At 43.0% G+C, this 12936-nt stretch overlaps 1 protein-coding gene across 14 annotated transcripts in view; it reads left to right on the top strand.

Annotated features, from left to right (window-relative positions):
* LOC114671702 (uncharacterized) overlaps nt 1-12936 on the top strand; it is a 205654-nt gene that overhangs the window by 9491 nt on the left and 183227 nt on the right. The window contains exon 3 of one of the 14 annotated variants that reach the window (XR_013400721.1): nt 9690-11611. The exons of 12 other annotated variants lie outside the window; for them this stretch is intronic. The gene's annotated coding sequence lies outside the window, so the exon portion shown is untranslated. Of the gene's footprint in view, nt 1-8186; nt 8490-9689; nt 11612-12936 lie in introns of those variants that run through there. One more of the 14 variants, XR_013400740.1, reaches the window with a different exon arrangement.

Genomic DNA, 12936 nt, shown 5'->3' with positions numbered 1-12936 from the left:
GTGTGGTGAATTACACTAGTTGATTTTTGAATTACTTTACATCCGCAGGATGAATCCCACTGGATTGGTGTGCATTATTTTTGTATATTGCTGGATTTGATTTGCTAATAGTTTGTCGAGGATTTTTGCATCTATGTTTATGAGGGATAATGGTCTGTAGTTTTTTTTGTACTGTCTTTGTTTAATTTTGTTATCAGGATAATGCTGTGCTCATATAATGAATTGGGAAATGTTCCCTTTTGTATTTTTTGAAAGAAATTATTAAGAATTGGTATCATTGGCTGGGCGCGGTGGCTCAAGCCTGTAATCTCAGCACTTTGGGAGGCTGAGATGGGTGGATCACGAGGTCAGGAGATCGAGACCATCCTGGCTAACACCGTGAAACCCCGTCTTTACTAAAAAATACAAAAAAACTAGCCAGGCAAGGTGGCGGGTGCCTGTAGTCCTAGCTACTTGGGAGGCTGAGGCAGGAGAATGACGTAAACCCAGGAGGCCGAGCTTGCAATGAGCTGAGATCCAGCCACTGCACTCCAGCCTGGGCTACAGAGCGAGACTCTGTCTCAAAGGCCGGGCGCGGTGGCCCGAACCTGTAATCCCAGCACTTTGGGAGGCCAAGACGGGTGGATCACGAGGTCAGGAGATCGAGACCATCCTGGCTAACACGGTGAAACCCCGTCTCTACTAAAAAAATACAAAAAAAAAAAAAAAAAAAAAACTCGCCAGGCGAGGTGGCGGGCGCCTGTAGTCCCAGCTACTAGGGAGGCTGAGGCAGGAGAATGGCGTAAACCCGGGAGGCGGAGCTTGCAGTGAGCTGAGATCCGGCCACTGCCCTCCAGCCTGGGCGACAGAGCGAGACTCTGTCTCAAAAAAAAAAAAAAGAAAAAAAAAAGAATTGGTGTTATTTTAAAAAATGCTTAGTAGGATTTGCCAGTCAAGAGGAACCATCTGGATGTGGAGATTTGTTTTTCAGATTCTTAACTTTTTTACTCCATTTCAGTTGCTTTAGAAATTATATGAGAGTTCAGGTTATCTATTTTAACTTGGGTGAGTTTTAGTTGCTTGTTTGTGCTTTTTTCAGAAATTAGTCCATTTGTGTGAGTTGTAGAAGTTACACACATAGAGTTGTCAGAATGTTGAAATGTTGATTTTCAGTTTTACTATTTAATGCATCAAAGATTAAAAGTATTTCTTAAATCTTTATGTTTTTAAAAAATTTTTTGGTAGAATCACTTTATTTGGCTTAGTTGATTCTTGAGCCTGGTCATTTATAAGACTGATTGGACAGGTTTCACTGAGGGATTTCTAATACATATATATATATATTTTTTTTTTTTTTTTTTTTGTCAGGATCTCAGTATTTGATGTCTCCTTCCCTATAGATCAGAGGAGCTTGTATTTCCTTTCACTAAACTCAGAGAAGGAAAACTAGCAACTTACTACTCAAACAAGAGAATAAATACTTCTGTAAACTGAAAATATTTTTTGGCGTAGAGACACATACCATACAGGCCAGCAATTGTAGGCCTTAAGCTGTGGTAGCTTCAGCACACAGGCAGGAAATGAATAAGGGAAACTTGAAGCACCTTGTCATATAGATAGAGAAAGCTACAGGGTCATTCCAAAAGGACTCCAGAGCCAACTTAATCAGGCTCCCAATGGTCAATACTCCTGGTTGTAGATCCAGGAACGATGCAAGAAAAGCACAGCATTGCATTGCCATTTTCTTGTCATTGTTGCACTCAATGACACTCTCAGACCTACTATGTCAGAAAGTCAGAGGAAGGGTAGGGGCCAGGGAATCTTTATACTTAATAAGGTGATTTTAATGCCTATCAGGATTGAGGAGCACTGGTGAAAGCAACATGCCTCCTTGGAGAGAGAGCTTTATTTGATTCCTGGAGATATTAAAGAAAAGCCCTAAATCAGAAGTCAGATGATATGGAATCGGGTAGGGACATCATGCTACCAAACTAAGGAGGAAGTAACTTAATTTTGCTGAGTTTCAATTTTCTTATTTTAAATGGTTGATAAAGAAACTATTATTTGGTTTTGAAGGCAGAGTGAAATTTTTCTACTGTGAAGTTTCTACAATGATAAAAAATGTATTTTATTTAATCCTTTGTAGCAATACAGCTTGAAAAAGAAAAGATAAAGTATGTATTAGTCTGTTTTCATGCTGCTGAGAAAGATATAGCTGAGACTGGGAAGAAAAAGAGGTTTAATTGGACTTACAGTTCCACACGGCTGGGGAGGCCTCAGAATCCTGGCAGGAAGTGAAAGGCTCTTCTTACATGGTGGCAGCAAGAGAAAATGAGGAAGAGGCAAAAGCAGAAACCCCTGATAAAGCCATCAGATCTCGTGAGACATAGTCACTGCCATGAGAACTGTATGGAGGAAACCGCCGCTATGATTCAAATTATCTCCCACTGCATCCCTCCAACAACACGTGGGAATTATGGGAGTACAATTAAAGATAAGATTTGGGTGGGAACACAGCCAAACCATATCAAAGCATATCTACAAAAACATACCATCTATATGTTGTGGTCTTTACTGGTCCCCTAATGAAGTTTCAGTTCAGGTGAAGAAATACTGCTTGGCAGCACCATGCTCAACTGTGAAGAGGCATTTCCATTTGATGGGAGAGGAGGGAGTTCATGATTAAAAAAAAAAAGGCCCCAAAGCAATCAGGAAAGACAGTTATTAATGTGGATTGAATGGCATAACTGGTTTCCTGCTTTTTTCTCATCATGTGATATTTATTTATTTTTTCCATAAGTTACTGGGGTACAGGTGGTGTTTGGTTACATGAGTAATTTCTTCAGTGGTGATTTGTGAGACTTTGGTGCAACCATCACCTGAGCAGTATACACTGCACCATATTTGTGGTCTTTTATCCCTCGCCCCCCTCCCACTCTTCCCCCCCAAGTCCCCAAAGTCCATTGTATCATTCTTATTCCTTTGCATCTTCATAGCTTAGCTCCCACATATTAGTGAGAACATACGATGTTTGGTTTTCCTTTCCTGGGTTACTTCACTTAGAATAATAGTCTCCAATCTCATCCAGGTTACTGTAAATGCTGTTAATTCATTCCTCTTTATGGCTGCATAGTATTCCATTGTATATATGTACCACAGTTTCTTTACCCAGTCATTGATTGATGAGCATTTGGGTTGATTCCATGATTTTGCAATTGTGAATTGTGCTGCTATAAACATGCATGTGCAAGTGTCTTTTTCCAATAATGACTTCTTTTCCTCTGGGTAGATACCCAGTAGTGGGATTGCTGGATCAAATTGCTGGTAGTTCAATTCTTAGTTCTTTAAGAAATCTCCACATTGTTTCCCATAGTTGCTGTACTAGTTTACATTCCCACCAGCAGTGCAGAAGCATTCCTGTTCACTGCATCCATGCCTACATCTACTGTTTTATGATTTTTTGATTATGGCCATTCTTGTAGGAGTAAGATGGTATTGCATTGTGGTTTTGATTTGCATTTCCCTGATCATTAGTTATGCTGAGCATTTTTCCATATGATTATTGGCCATTTGTATGTCTTCTTTTGAGAATTGTCTATTCATGTCCTTAGCCCACTTTTTGATGGGTTTCTTTGTTTTTTTCTTACTGATTTGTTTGAGTTCATTGTGGATTCTGGATATTAGTCCTTTGTCAGATATATAGATTGTGAAGATTTTCTCCCACTCTGTGGGTTGTCTGTTTACTCTGCTGCTGGACAACCTGCTGGATCCGGAGGGGTAGAAGTCAGCGGCGGGTCTGCAACGGCGGTGATCAGCAGTGGTGGACGGCGAGCGATAGCTCAGCTCAAGCTGGAACAAACATGGACCAGAAGAATGTGCAGTTGCAAGATTTAATAGAGTGAAAACAGAGCTCCCATACAGTGGGAGGGGACCCAAAGGGGGTTGCTGCTCCCTGCTTGAATGCCTGGGTTTATATCCTGATCATTGTCCCTCCCCCTGTGCTCTCAGGCGATATATGATTTGACTATTTCTTTACCTCCTGCTTTAGCCTAAGTTGTATGTTAGTGAGCCCTTTTTACTATCTCATTGGTCAGGTGTGAGCTGAGTTACAAGCCCCATGTTTAAAGGTGGGTGTGGTCACCTTTCCCAGCTAGGCTTAGGAATTCTTAGTTGACCTAGGAAATCCAACTAGTCCTATATCTCAATATTAAAAAGATAATCCACCATGATCAAGTAGGTTTCATACCAAGGATGCACAGATGATATAACATATGCAAGTCAGTAAATGTGATACATCACATAAACAGAACTAAAAACAAAAATCACATGATCATCTCAATAGATGCAGAAAAAGCGTTCAACAAAATCAAGCATCCCTTTATGATTAAAACTCTCAGCAAAATCGGCGTACAAGGAACATCCAGTGAGGCGCCCATTGCCGCTCCTGGTTGAGCCTGGTTGGACTTGGCATTGTTTCTGTATGGCTAAGGGCCCAGGGTTCGTCCTATTCGAGCTGAACACTAGTTGCTGGGTTCCACGGTTCTCTTCCATGACCCACGGCTTCTAATAGAGCTATAACACTCACCACATGGCCCAAGGTTCCATTCCTTGGAATCTGTGAGGCTAAGAACGCCAGGTCAGAGAACAAAAGGTCTGCTGCCATCTTGGGAGTGGCCCACCCCATCTTGGGAGCTCTAAGAACAAAGACCCGCCCATAACAATATGTTGTTGGATTTGGTTAGCTAGTATTTTGTTAAGGATTTTAGCGTCTACGTTCATCCAGGATGTCGGTCTGTAGTTTTCTTTTTTGGTTGTGTCCTTTCCTCGTTTTGATATTAGGATGATGCTGGCTTTATAGAATGAATTAGGAAGGGTTCCTTCTTTCTCTAGCTTGTGGAATAGTGTTGAAAGGATTGGTACCAATTCTTTGAATATCTGGTAGAATTCTGCTGTGAATCCTTCTAGTCCTGGACCTTTTTTGTTGGTAATTTTTAAATTACTATTTCAGTCTCGCTGCTTGTTATTCGTCTGTTCAGGGTATCTTATTCTTCCTGATTTAAGCTAGGTGGGTTGTATTTTTCCAGGAATTTATCCATCTCTTCTAGGTTTTCTAGTTTATGTGCGTACAGGTGTTTATAGTAGCCTTGAATGATTTTTTGTATTTCAGTGGTGTCAGTTTTAATACCTCCTGTTTTGTTTCTTACTGAAGTTATTTGGATTTTCTCTCTTCTTTTCTTAGCTAATCTTGCTAATGGTCTATCAATGTTATTTATCTTTTCAAAGGACCAGGTTTTTGTTTCATTTATCTTTGTAATTTTTTTTTTTCAATTTCATTTATTTCTCTGATCTTGGTTACTTCCTTTCTTCTGCTGGGTTTGGGTTTGGGTTTGGTTTGTTCTTGTTTCTCTAGTTCTTTGGGGTGTGACCTTAGATTGTCTGTTTGTGCTCTTTCAGACTTTCTGATGTAGGTGTTTAGGGCTATGAACTTTCTTCTTAGCACTGCCTTTGCTGTATCCCAGAGGTTTTGATAGGTTGTGTTATTATTGTCATTCAGTTTGAAGAATTTTTAAATTTTCATCTTGATTTTGTTTTTGACCCAATGCTCTTTCAGGAGCAGGTTATTTAATTTCCATGTATTTGCATGGTTTTGAAGGTTCCCTTTGGAGTTGATTTCCAGTTTTATTGCACTGTGGTCTGAGAGTATGCTTGATATAATTTTAATTTTTTAAAATTTATTGAGGCTCATTTTATGGCCTATCATGTGGTCCATTTTGGAGAAAGCTCCATGGGCTGTTGAATAGAATGTGTATTTTGAGGTTGTTGGAAGAAATTTTCTGTATGTATCTGTTAAGTCCATTTGTTCCAAAGTACAGTTAATCCATTATTTATTTGTTGTTTTTATATCTTGATGACCTGTCTAGTGCTGTCAGTGGAGTATTGAAGTCCTCCACTATTATTGTATTGCTGTCTATCTCATTTCTTAGGTCTATTAGTAATTATTTTATAAATTTGGAGCTCCAGTGTTAGGTGCATATATGTTTAGGATTGTGATATTTTCCTGTTGGACAAGGCCTTTTATCATTATATAATGTCCCTCTTTGTCTCTTTTAACCACTGTTGCTTTAAAGTTTGTTTTGCTTGATATAAGAATAGCTACCTCTGGTCGCTTTTGGTGTCCATTTGCATGAAATGCCTTTTCCCACACCTTTAACTTTATGTGAGTCCTTATGTGTTAGGCGAGTCTCCTGAAGACAGTGGATAGTTGATTGGTGAATTCTTATCCTTTCTGCAGTTCTGTATCTTTTAAGTGGAGCATTTAGGTGATTTACATTCAATGTTAGTATTGAAATATGAGGTAATCGTTGTGTTCATTATGCTCATTGTTGCCTGTGTACTTTGTTTTTTGTTTTGTTTTGTTTTTTGCTTTTGCTTTTTACCTTGTATTTTTGTTTTGGAGGTCCTATGTGATTTATGCTTTAAAGAGGTTCTGTTTTGATGTGTTTCCAGAATTTGTTTCACAATTTAACTTCCTTTTAGCAGTTCTTATAGTGGTGGCTTGGTAATGGTGAATTCTCTCAGCATTTTTTTTGGTCTAAAAATGACTGTTTCTTTCCTTCACATATGATGCTTAGTTTTGCTGGATACAAAATTCTTGGCTGATAATTGTTTTGTTTGAAGAGGCTGAAGATAGGGCCCCAATGCTTTCTGGCTTGTAGGGTTTCTGCTGAGAAATCTGCTGTTAATCTGATAGGTTTTCCTTTATAGGTTACCTGGTGCTTCTGTTTCACCAGGTAAGATTTTTTTCCTTTGTCTTAACTTTGAATTCTTAAGATTTTCTTCCTTCGTCTTAACTTTGGATAACCTGATGACAATGTGCCTAGGTAAAGATTTTTTTGTGATAAATTTCCCAGGTGTTTTTTGTGCTTCTTGTATTTGCATGTCTAGGTCTCTAGCTAGGTTGGGGAAGTTTTCCTCGATTATTCCCCCAAATATGTTTTCCAAGCTTTTAGAATTCTCTTCTTGCCCAGGAACACCCATTATTCTTAGGTTTGGTCATTTAACATAATCCCAGGCTTCTTGGAGGATTTGTTCATATTTTCTTATTCTTTTTTCTTTGTCTTTTTTGGATTGGGTTAATTCAAAGACCTTGTCTTTGAGCTCTGAATTTCTTTCTTCTACTTGTTCAATTCTATTGCTGAGACTTTCCAGAGCATTTTGCACATCTAAAAGTGTTTCCAAAGTTTCCTGAATTGTGGATTGTTTTTCTTTAAGCTGTCTATTTTATTGAATATTTATCCCTTCACTTCTTGAATCATTTTTTGGATTTCCTTGCATTGGGCTTCACCTTTCTCTGGTCCCTCCCTGATTAGCTTAGTAACTAACCTCCTGAATTCTTTTTCAGATAAATCGGAATTTCTTCTTGGTTTGGATCCATTGCTGGTGAACCAGGATGATTTTTGGGGGGTGTTGAAGGGCCTTGTTTTATCATATTACCAGAGCTGGTTTTTTGGTTCCTTCTCATTTGGGTAGGCTCTGTCAGAGGGAAGGTCTAAGGCTGAAGGCTGTTGTTCAGATTCTTTTGTCCCATGGGGTGTTCCCTTGATGTAGTACTCTCCCCCTTTTCCTATGGGTATGGCTCCTGTAAGCCAAACTGCAGTGATTGTTGTCTCTCTTCTGAGTCTAGCCAGCCAGTGTGTCTACCCAGCTCCAGGCTGGTACTGGGAGTTGTCTGTACAGAGTCCTGTGATGTGGACCATCTATGGGTCTCTCAGCTATGGATACTAAGGGAGGAAACCACGCCTCATATTGTCTTATGCCCAATTTCTGCCGCCAAAGAAAGAAGAAGTAAAAATTAAAAGGCAGAAATGAAATCCACAAGCAGACAGCCCGGCGCCACACCCTGGGTCTGGTAGTTAAAGATCGACCCCTGACCTAAGGTTATGTTATCTATAGACTACAGACATTTTATGGTAAAGCACTGTGAAGGTCCCTGTCCTGTTCTGTTCCATTCTAATTAGCTGTGCATGCAGCCCCCAGTCATGTGCCCCCTGCTTGCTCAATTGATCACGACCCTCTCACATGGACCCTCTTCGAGTTGTGAGCCCTTAAAAAGGGACAGGAATTGCTCACTTGGGGAGCTCAGTTGTTGGAGATGTGAGTCTTGCTGAAGCTCCCAGCTGAATAAAGCCCTTCCTTCTTTAACGCAGTGTCTGAGGAGTTTTGTCTGTGGCTCGTCCTGCTACATTTCTTGGTTCCCTGACCGGGAAGTGAGGTGATTGGTGGATGGTCAAGGCAGCTCCTTAGGTGGCTTAAGCCTGCCCTATGGAACATCCCAGTGGGGGACTCTGACCAGCCTGAGCGATGCGGATCCTGAGAGCACTCCTGGGTAGGCATTTGCCCCTGTGGGATGCCTCGCCAGAGCAGTGTGTAGCAGGCCACCATGGAGGATCAATGCAGTGGCTGAACACCAGGAAGGAACTGGTACTTGGAGTCTGGACTTCTGAAACTTGGTAAGACTAGTCTTGAGAACTCGCCTACTCCATATGAGTGGAAGCGTGGCCTGATTGCCCACAGCGTGCCTTTATTGGCACTTTGGTTTTGGTTTTGACTTGGTTTAAATTGCTTGACAGGACTGGTCTTGGGAACTTGCCTACTCCATTTCAGTGGAAGCGTGGCCTGATCACCCACGGTGCGTCTGTACCAGCACTTTGGTTTTGGTTTTTGACTTGACTTGGATTGCTTGATACTGTGGTTTTGGTTTTGACCTGGCTTAGATTTCTTGATACTCTGATTTTAGTTTTTGATTCTGGTTTGGCATGAACTGTAAAAGTGTGTGTGTGCCCTTTTTACCCATTCTTTGTTTTGTGTTGTGTGTGTGGTGTGAGCATGGTGTTTTGTCTCGAGGAAACATGGGTCAGGCACAAAGTAAGCCCACCCCACTAGGAACTATGTTGAAAAATTTCAAAAAGGGATTTAAGGGAGACTGTGGAGTCATCATGACACCGGGAAAACTTAGAACTTTGTGTGAGATAGACCGGCCAGCATTAGAGGTGGGTTGGCCATCAGAAGGAAGCCTGGACAGGTCCCTTGTCGTGAAGGCACGGCACAGGGTAACCTGTTAGTCAGGGTACCCAGATCAGTTCCCATATATAGATTCTTTGTTACAGCTAGTTTTGAACCCCTCACAGTGGTTAAGAGGACAGGCAGAAGCAGTACTAGTAGCAAAGGGACAGTTAGTTAAGGAAGGTCCTTGCTCCACCTGCCGAGGGAAGTCAGCACCAAAAAGTCCTGTCTGACCCAACACCAGAAGAATCATGGCAGGAACTGGTACCAGCAATACCCCCTCTTTATCAGGAGGTAGGGCTCCCCACCCCTGAGCCCACAGCACCTCCATCTCCACCAGATGACCACACCCCTAGACCACCCAGAGTAGACAAGAGAGGAAGTGAAGCTGCGGGAGAAACTCCTCCCTTGGCAGCTCACTTGCAGCCCAAAACTGGAATCCAAATGCCCCTGAGAGAGCAGCGATATACTGGGGTAGCATGCCTTTCAACCTTTCACCTCTGCTGACCTCCTCACTTGGAAAAATAATACTCCATCTTACACTGAAAAGCCTCAAGCTTTAATTGACTTGCTCCAAACTATTATATAGACTCATAATCCTACTTGGGCTGATTGCCACCAGCTGCTCATGTATCTCTTTAATACAGATGAAAGGCGAAGAGTGCTCCAGGCAGCAACTAAGTGACTAGAGGAGCACGTCCCAGCTGATTACCAAAACTCCCAAGAATATATAAGAATTCAACTGCCAGGAACAGACCCCCAATGGGACCCGAATGAGGGACCAGACATGGAGAGGCTAAGACGGTACCGTGAGGCATTAATAGAAGGTCTAAAGAAAGGGGCTCAAAAGGCTACAAATGTAAATAAGGTCTCTGAGGTCATCCGAGGAAAAGAGGAGGGTCCAGCTCAATTCTATGAAAGACTGTGTGAGGCTTACGGTATGTAAACTCCTTTTGATCCAGATAGCTGTGAAAATCAGCGCATGATTAACATGGCCTTAGTTAGTCAAAGCGCAGATGATATCAGGAGAATATTGCAGAAACAGGCTGGGTTTGTAGATATGAATACCTCACAGTTACTGGAAATAGCCAATCAAGCGTTTGTGAATAGAGATGAAACAAGCCACAGAGAAAGCCGTAGGGAAGGTGAATGCCAGGCTAGGTGAAACGCTAACTTACTGGCCGTGGCCATTAAAGGGAATTCCACCAAAAGGAAAGGGAAAGAGGGGTTCAGGGAAGAATACCTAGTTTAATCGCCCATGCTTGCAACGTAACCAATGCGCCTATTGTAAGGAAATAGGACATTGAAAAGATAAGTGTCCCCAACTGAAGGAAAAGCAAGATGGTTTGGAACAAAATACCTCAGATAAAGACGAGGGAGCTTTGTTAAATCTGGCTGAAGGGCTACTGGACTGAAGGGGACCAGGCTCAAATGCCCCCAAGGAGCCCACGGTCAGGATTACAACTGGGGGCAAGGACATTAAGTTTTTGGTCGATACTGGTGCTGAACATTCAGTAGTGACCACCCCGGTCGCCCCCTTATCCAGGAAACCCATTGATATAATTGGAGCAACAGGAGTTTCCAGTAAGCAGGCTTTCTGTATACCACGGGCCTGCTCGGTGGGGGGACATGAGATAGTTCACCAGTTCTTGTACATGCCTGGTTGTTCCTTGCCCTTGCTGGGAAGAGACTTGCTTAGCAAGCTGAGAGCCACCATCTCCTTTACAAAACAGGGCTCTTTACAGCTAAAGTTACCGGGAACAGAGTTATCATGGCCCTTACGGTCCCCCGGGAAGAAAGATGGAGACTTTGTCTAACCAAGCCAGGCCAAGAGATAAAACCAGCTCTGGCTAAGTGATGGCCCCGAGTATGGGCAGAGGATAACCCTCCGGGACTGGCGGTCAACCAAGCCCCCGTACTCATAGAAGTTAAGCCTGGGACCCAACCAATTAGACAAAAGCAGTATCCAGTTCCCAGAGAAGCTCTCGAAGGAATCCAGGTTCATCTCAGGTGCTTGAAAGCCTATGGAATTATAGTTCCTTGCCAGTCTCCGTGGAACACCCCCCTCCTGCCTGTCCCTAAGCCAGGGACCAAGGACTACCGGCCAGTACAGGACTTGCGCTTGGTCAACCAAGCTACAGTGACTCTGCACCCAACAGTTCCTAACCCTTACACATTGTTAGGGCTGCTGCCAGCTGAGGACAGCTGGTTTACCTGTCTGGAGTTAAAAGATGCCTTCTTTAGCATCAGAATAGCTCCTGAGAGCCAGAAGCTGTTTGCCTTTCAGTGGGAAGATCGGGAGTCAGGTGCCACTACTCAGTACAGTTGGACCTGGCTTCCCCAAGGGTTCAAGAACTCCCCTACTATCTTTGGGGAGGCCCTGGCTCGAGACCTGCAAAAGTTTCCTGCTAAAGACCTAGGCTGCGTCTTGCTCCTGTACGTGGATGACCTTCTGCTGGGACACTCCATGGCAGTTAGGTGCGCAAAAGGGACTGATGCCCTGCTTCAGCACCTGGAGGACTGTGGGTATAAGATGTCCAAGAAGAAAGCTCAGATCTGCAGACAACAGGTACGCTACCTGGGATTCACTATTCAGAAAGGGGAGTGCAGCCTGGGGTCAGAAAGAAAGCAGGTCATCTGCAGCCTACCGGAACCTAAAACCAGAAGGCAAGTAAGGGAATTCCTAGGAGCTGTGGGGTTTTGCAGATTATGGATTCCAAACTTTGCAGTACTAGCCAAACCTTTGTACGGGGTTACAAAGTAGGGTGACCGGGAGCCTTTTGAATGGGGGTCTCTACAACAGCAAGCCTTTTATAAGTTAAAGGAAAAAGTTTTGTTGGCCCCAGCCCTAGGACTACCCAATTTGACAAAGCCCTTTACACTCTTTGTGTCAGAAAGAGAAAAAATGGCAGTTGGAGTTTTAACCCAGACTGTGGGGCCCTGGCCAAGGCCAGTGGCCTATCTCTCAAAACAACTAGATGGGGTTTCCAAAGGCTGGCCACCATGTCTAAGGGCCCTGCCAGCAACAGCCCTGTTAGCACAAGAAGCAGATAAACTAACCCTTGGGCAAAACTTGAATATAAAGGCTCCCCATGCTGTGGTAACTTTGATGAATACCAAAGGACATCATTGGCTAACAAATGCTACATTAACCAAGTATCAAAGCTTGCTATGTGAAAATTCCCGCATAACTGTTGAAGTCTGTAACACCCTAAACCCCACCAGCCTGCTCCCAGTATCAGAGAGCCCAGTTGAGCATAACTGTGTTGAGGTGTTGGACTCAATTCATTCTAGCAGACCTGACATTCAGGACCAGTCATGAACATCAGTAGGCTGGGAGTTATACGTGGACGGGAGCAGCTTCATTAACCCACAAGGAGAAAGATGGGCAGGATATGAGGTGGTAACTTTGGATACTGTCATTGAAGCCAAACCGTTGCCACAGGGCATTTCAGCCCAGAAGGCTGAGCTCATTGCTTTAACTTGGGCTCTAGAACTCAGTGAAGGTAAGATGGTAAACATCTACACTGAGTCTCGATATGCCTTTCTAACCCTCCAAGTGCATGGAGCATTATATAAGGAAAAGGGTCTGTTAAACTCTGGGGGAAAGGACATAAAACATCAACAAGAAATTCTACGATTATTAGAGGCAGTGTGGAAACCTCAGGCGGTGGCAGTCATGCACTGCAGGGGACACCAGCAAGCCTCCATCTCAGTGGACTTAGGAGACTCTCGAGCTGATTCAGAAACTCGAAAAGCAGCATCTACCCCTTACCAGGCATCAGTAGTAGCCCCCTTACTCCCTCAAACACCTGACCTGGTACCTACCTATTCTAAGGAAGAAAAAGACTTCTTCCAAGCAGAAGGGGGGCAAGTAATAAAAGGAGGATGGAT

The sequence above is a fragment of the Macaca mulatta genome, chromosome 1 (genome assembly GCF_049350105.2).
Source record: "Macaca mulatta isolate MMU2019108-1 chromosome 1, T2T-MMU8v2.0, whole genome shotgun sequence".
NCBI lineage: Eukaryota > Metazoa > Chordata > Mammalia > Primates > Cercopithecidae > Macaca > Macaca mulatta.
The sequence above is the reverse complement of the archived record's forward strand: the minus strand, read 5'-3'. Positions and strand labels throughout refer to the sequence as shown.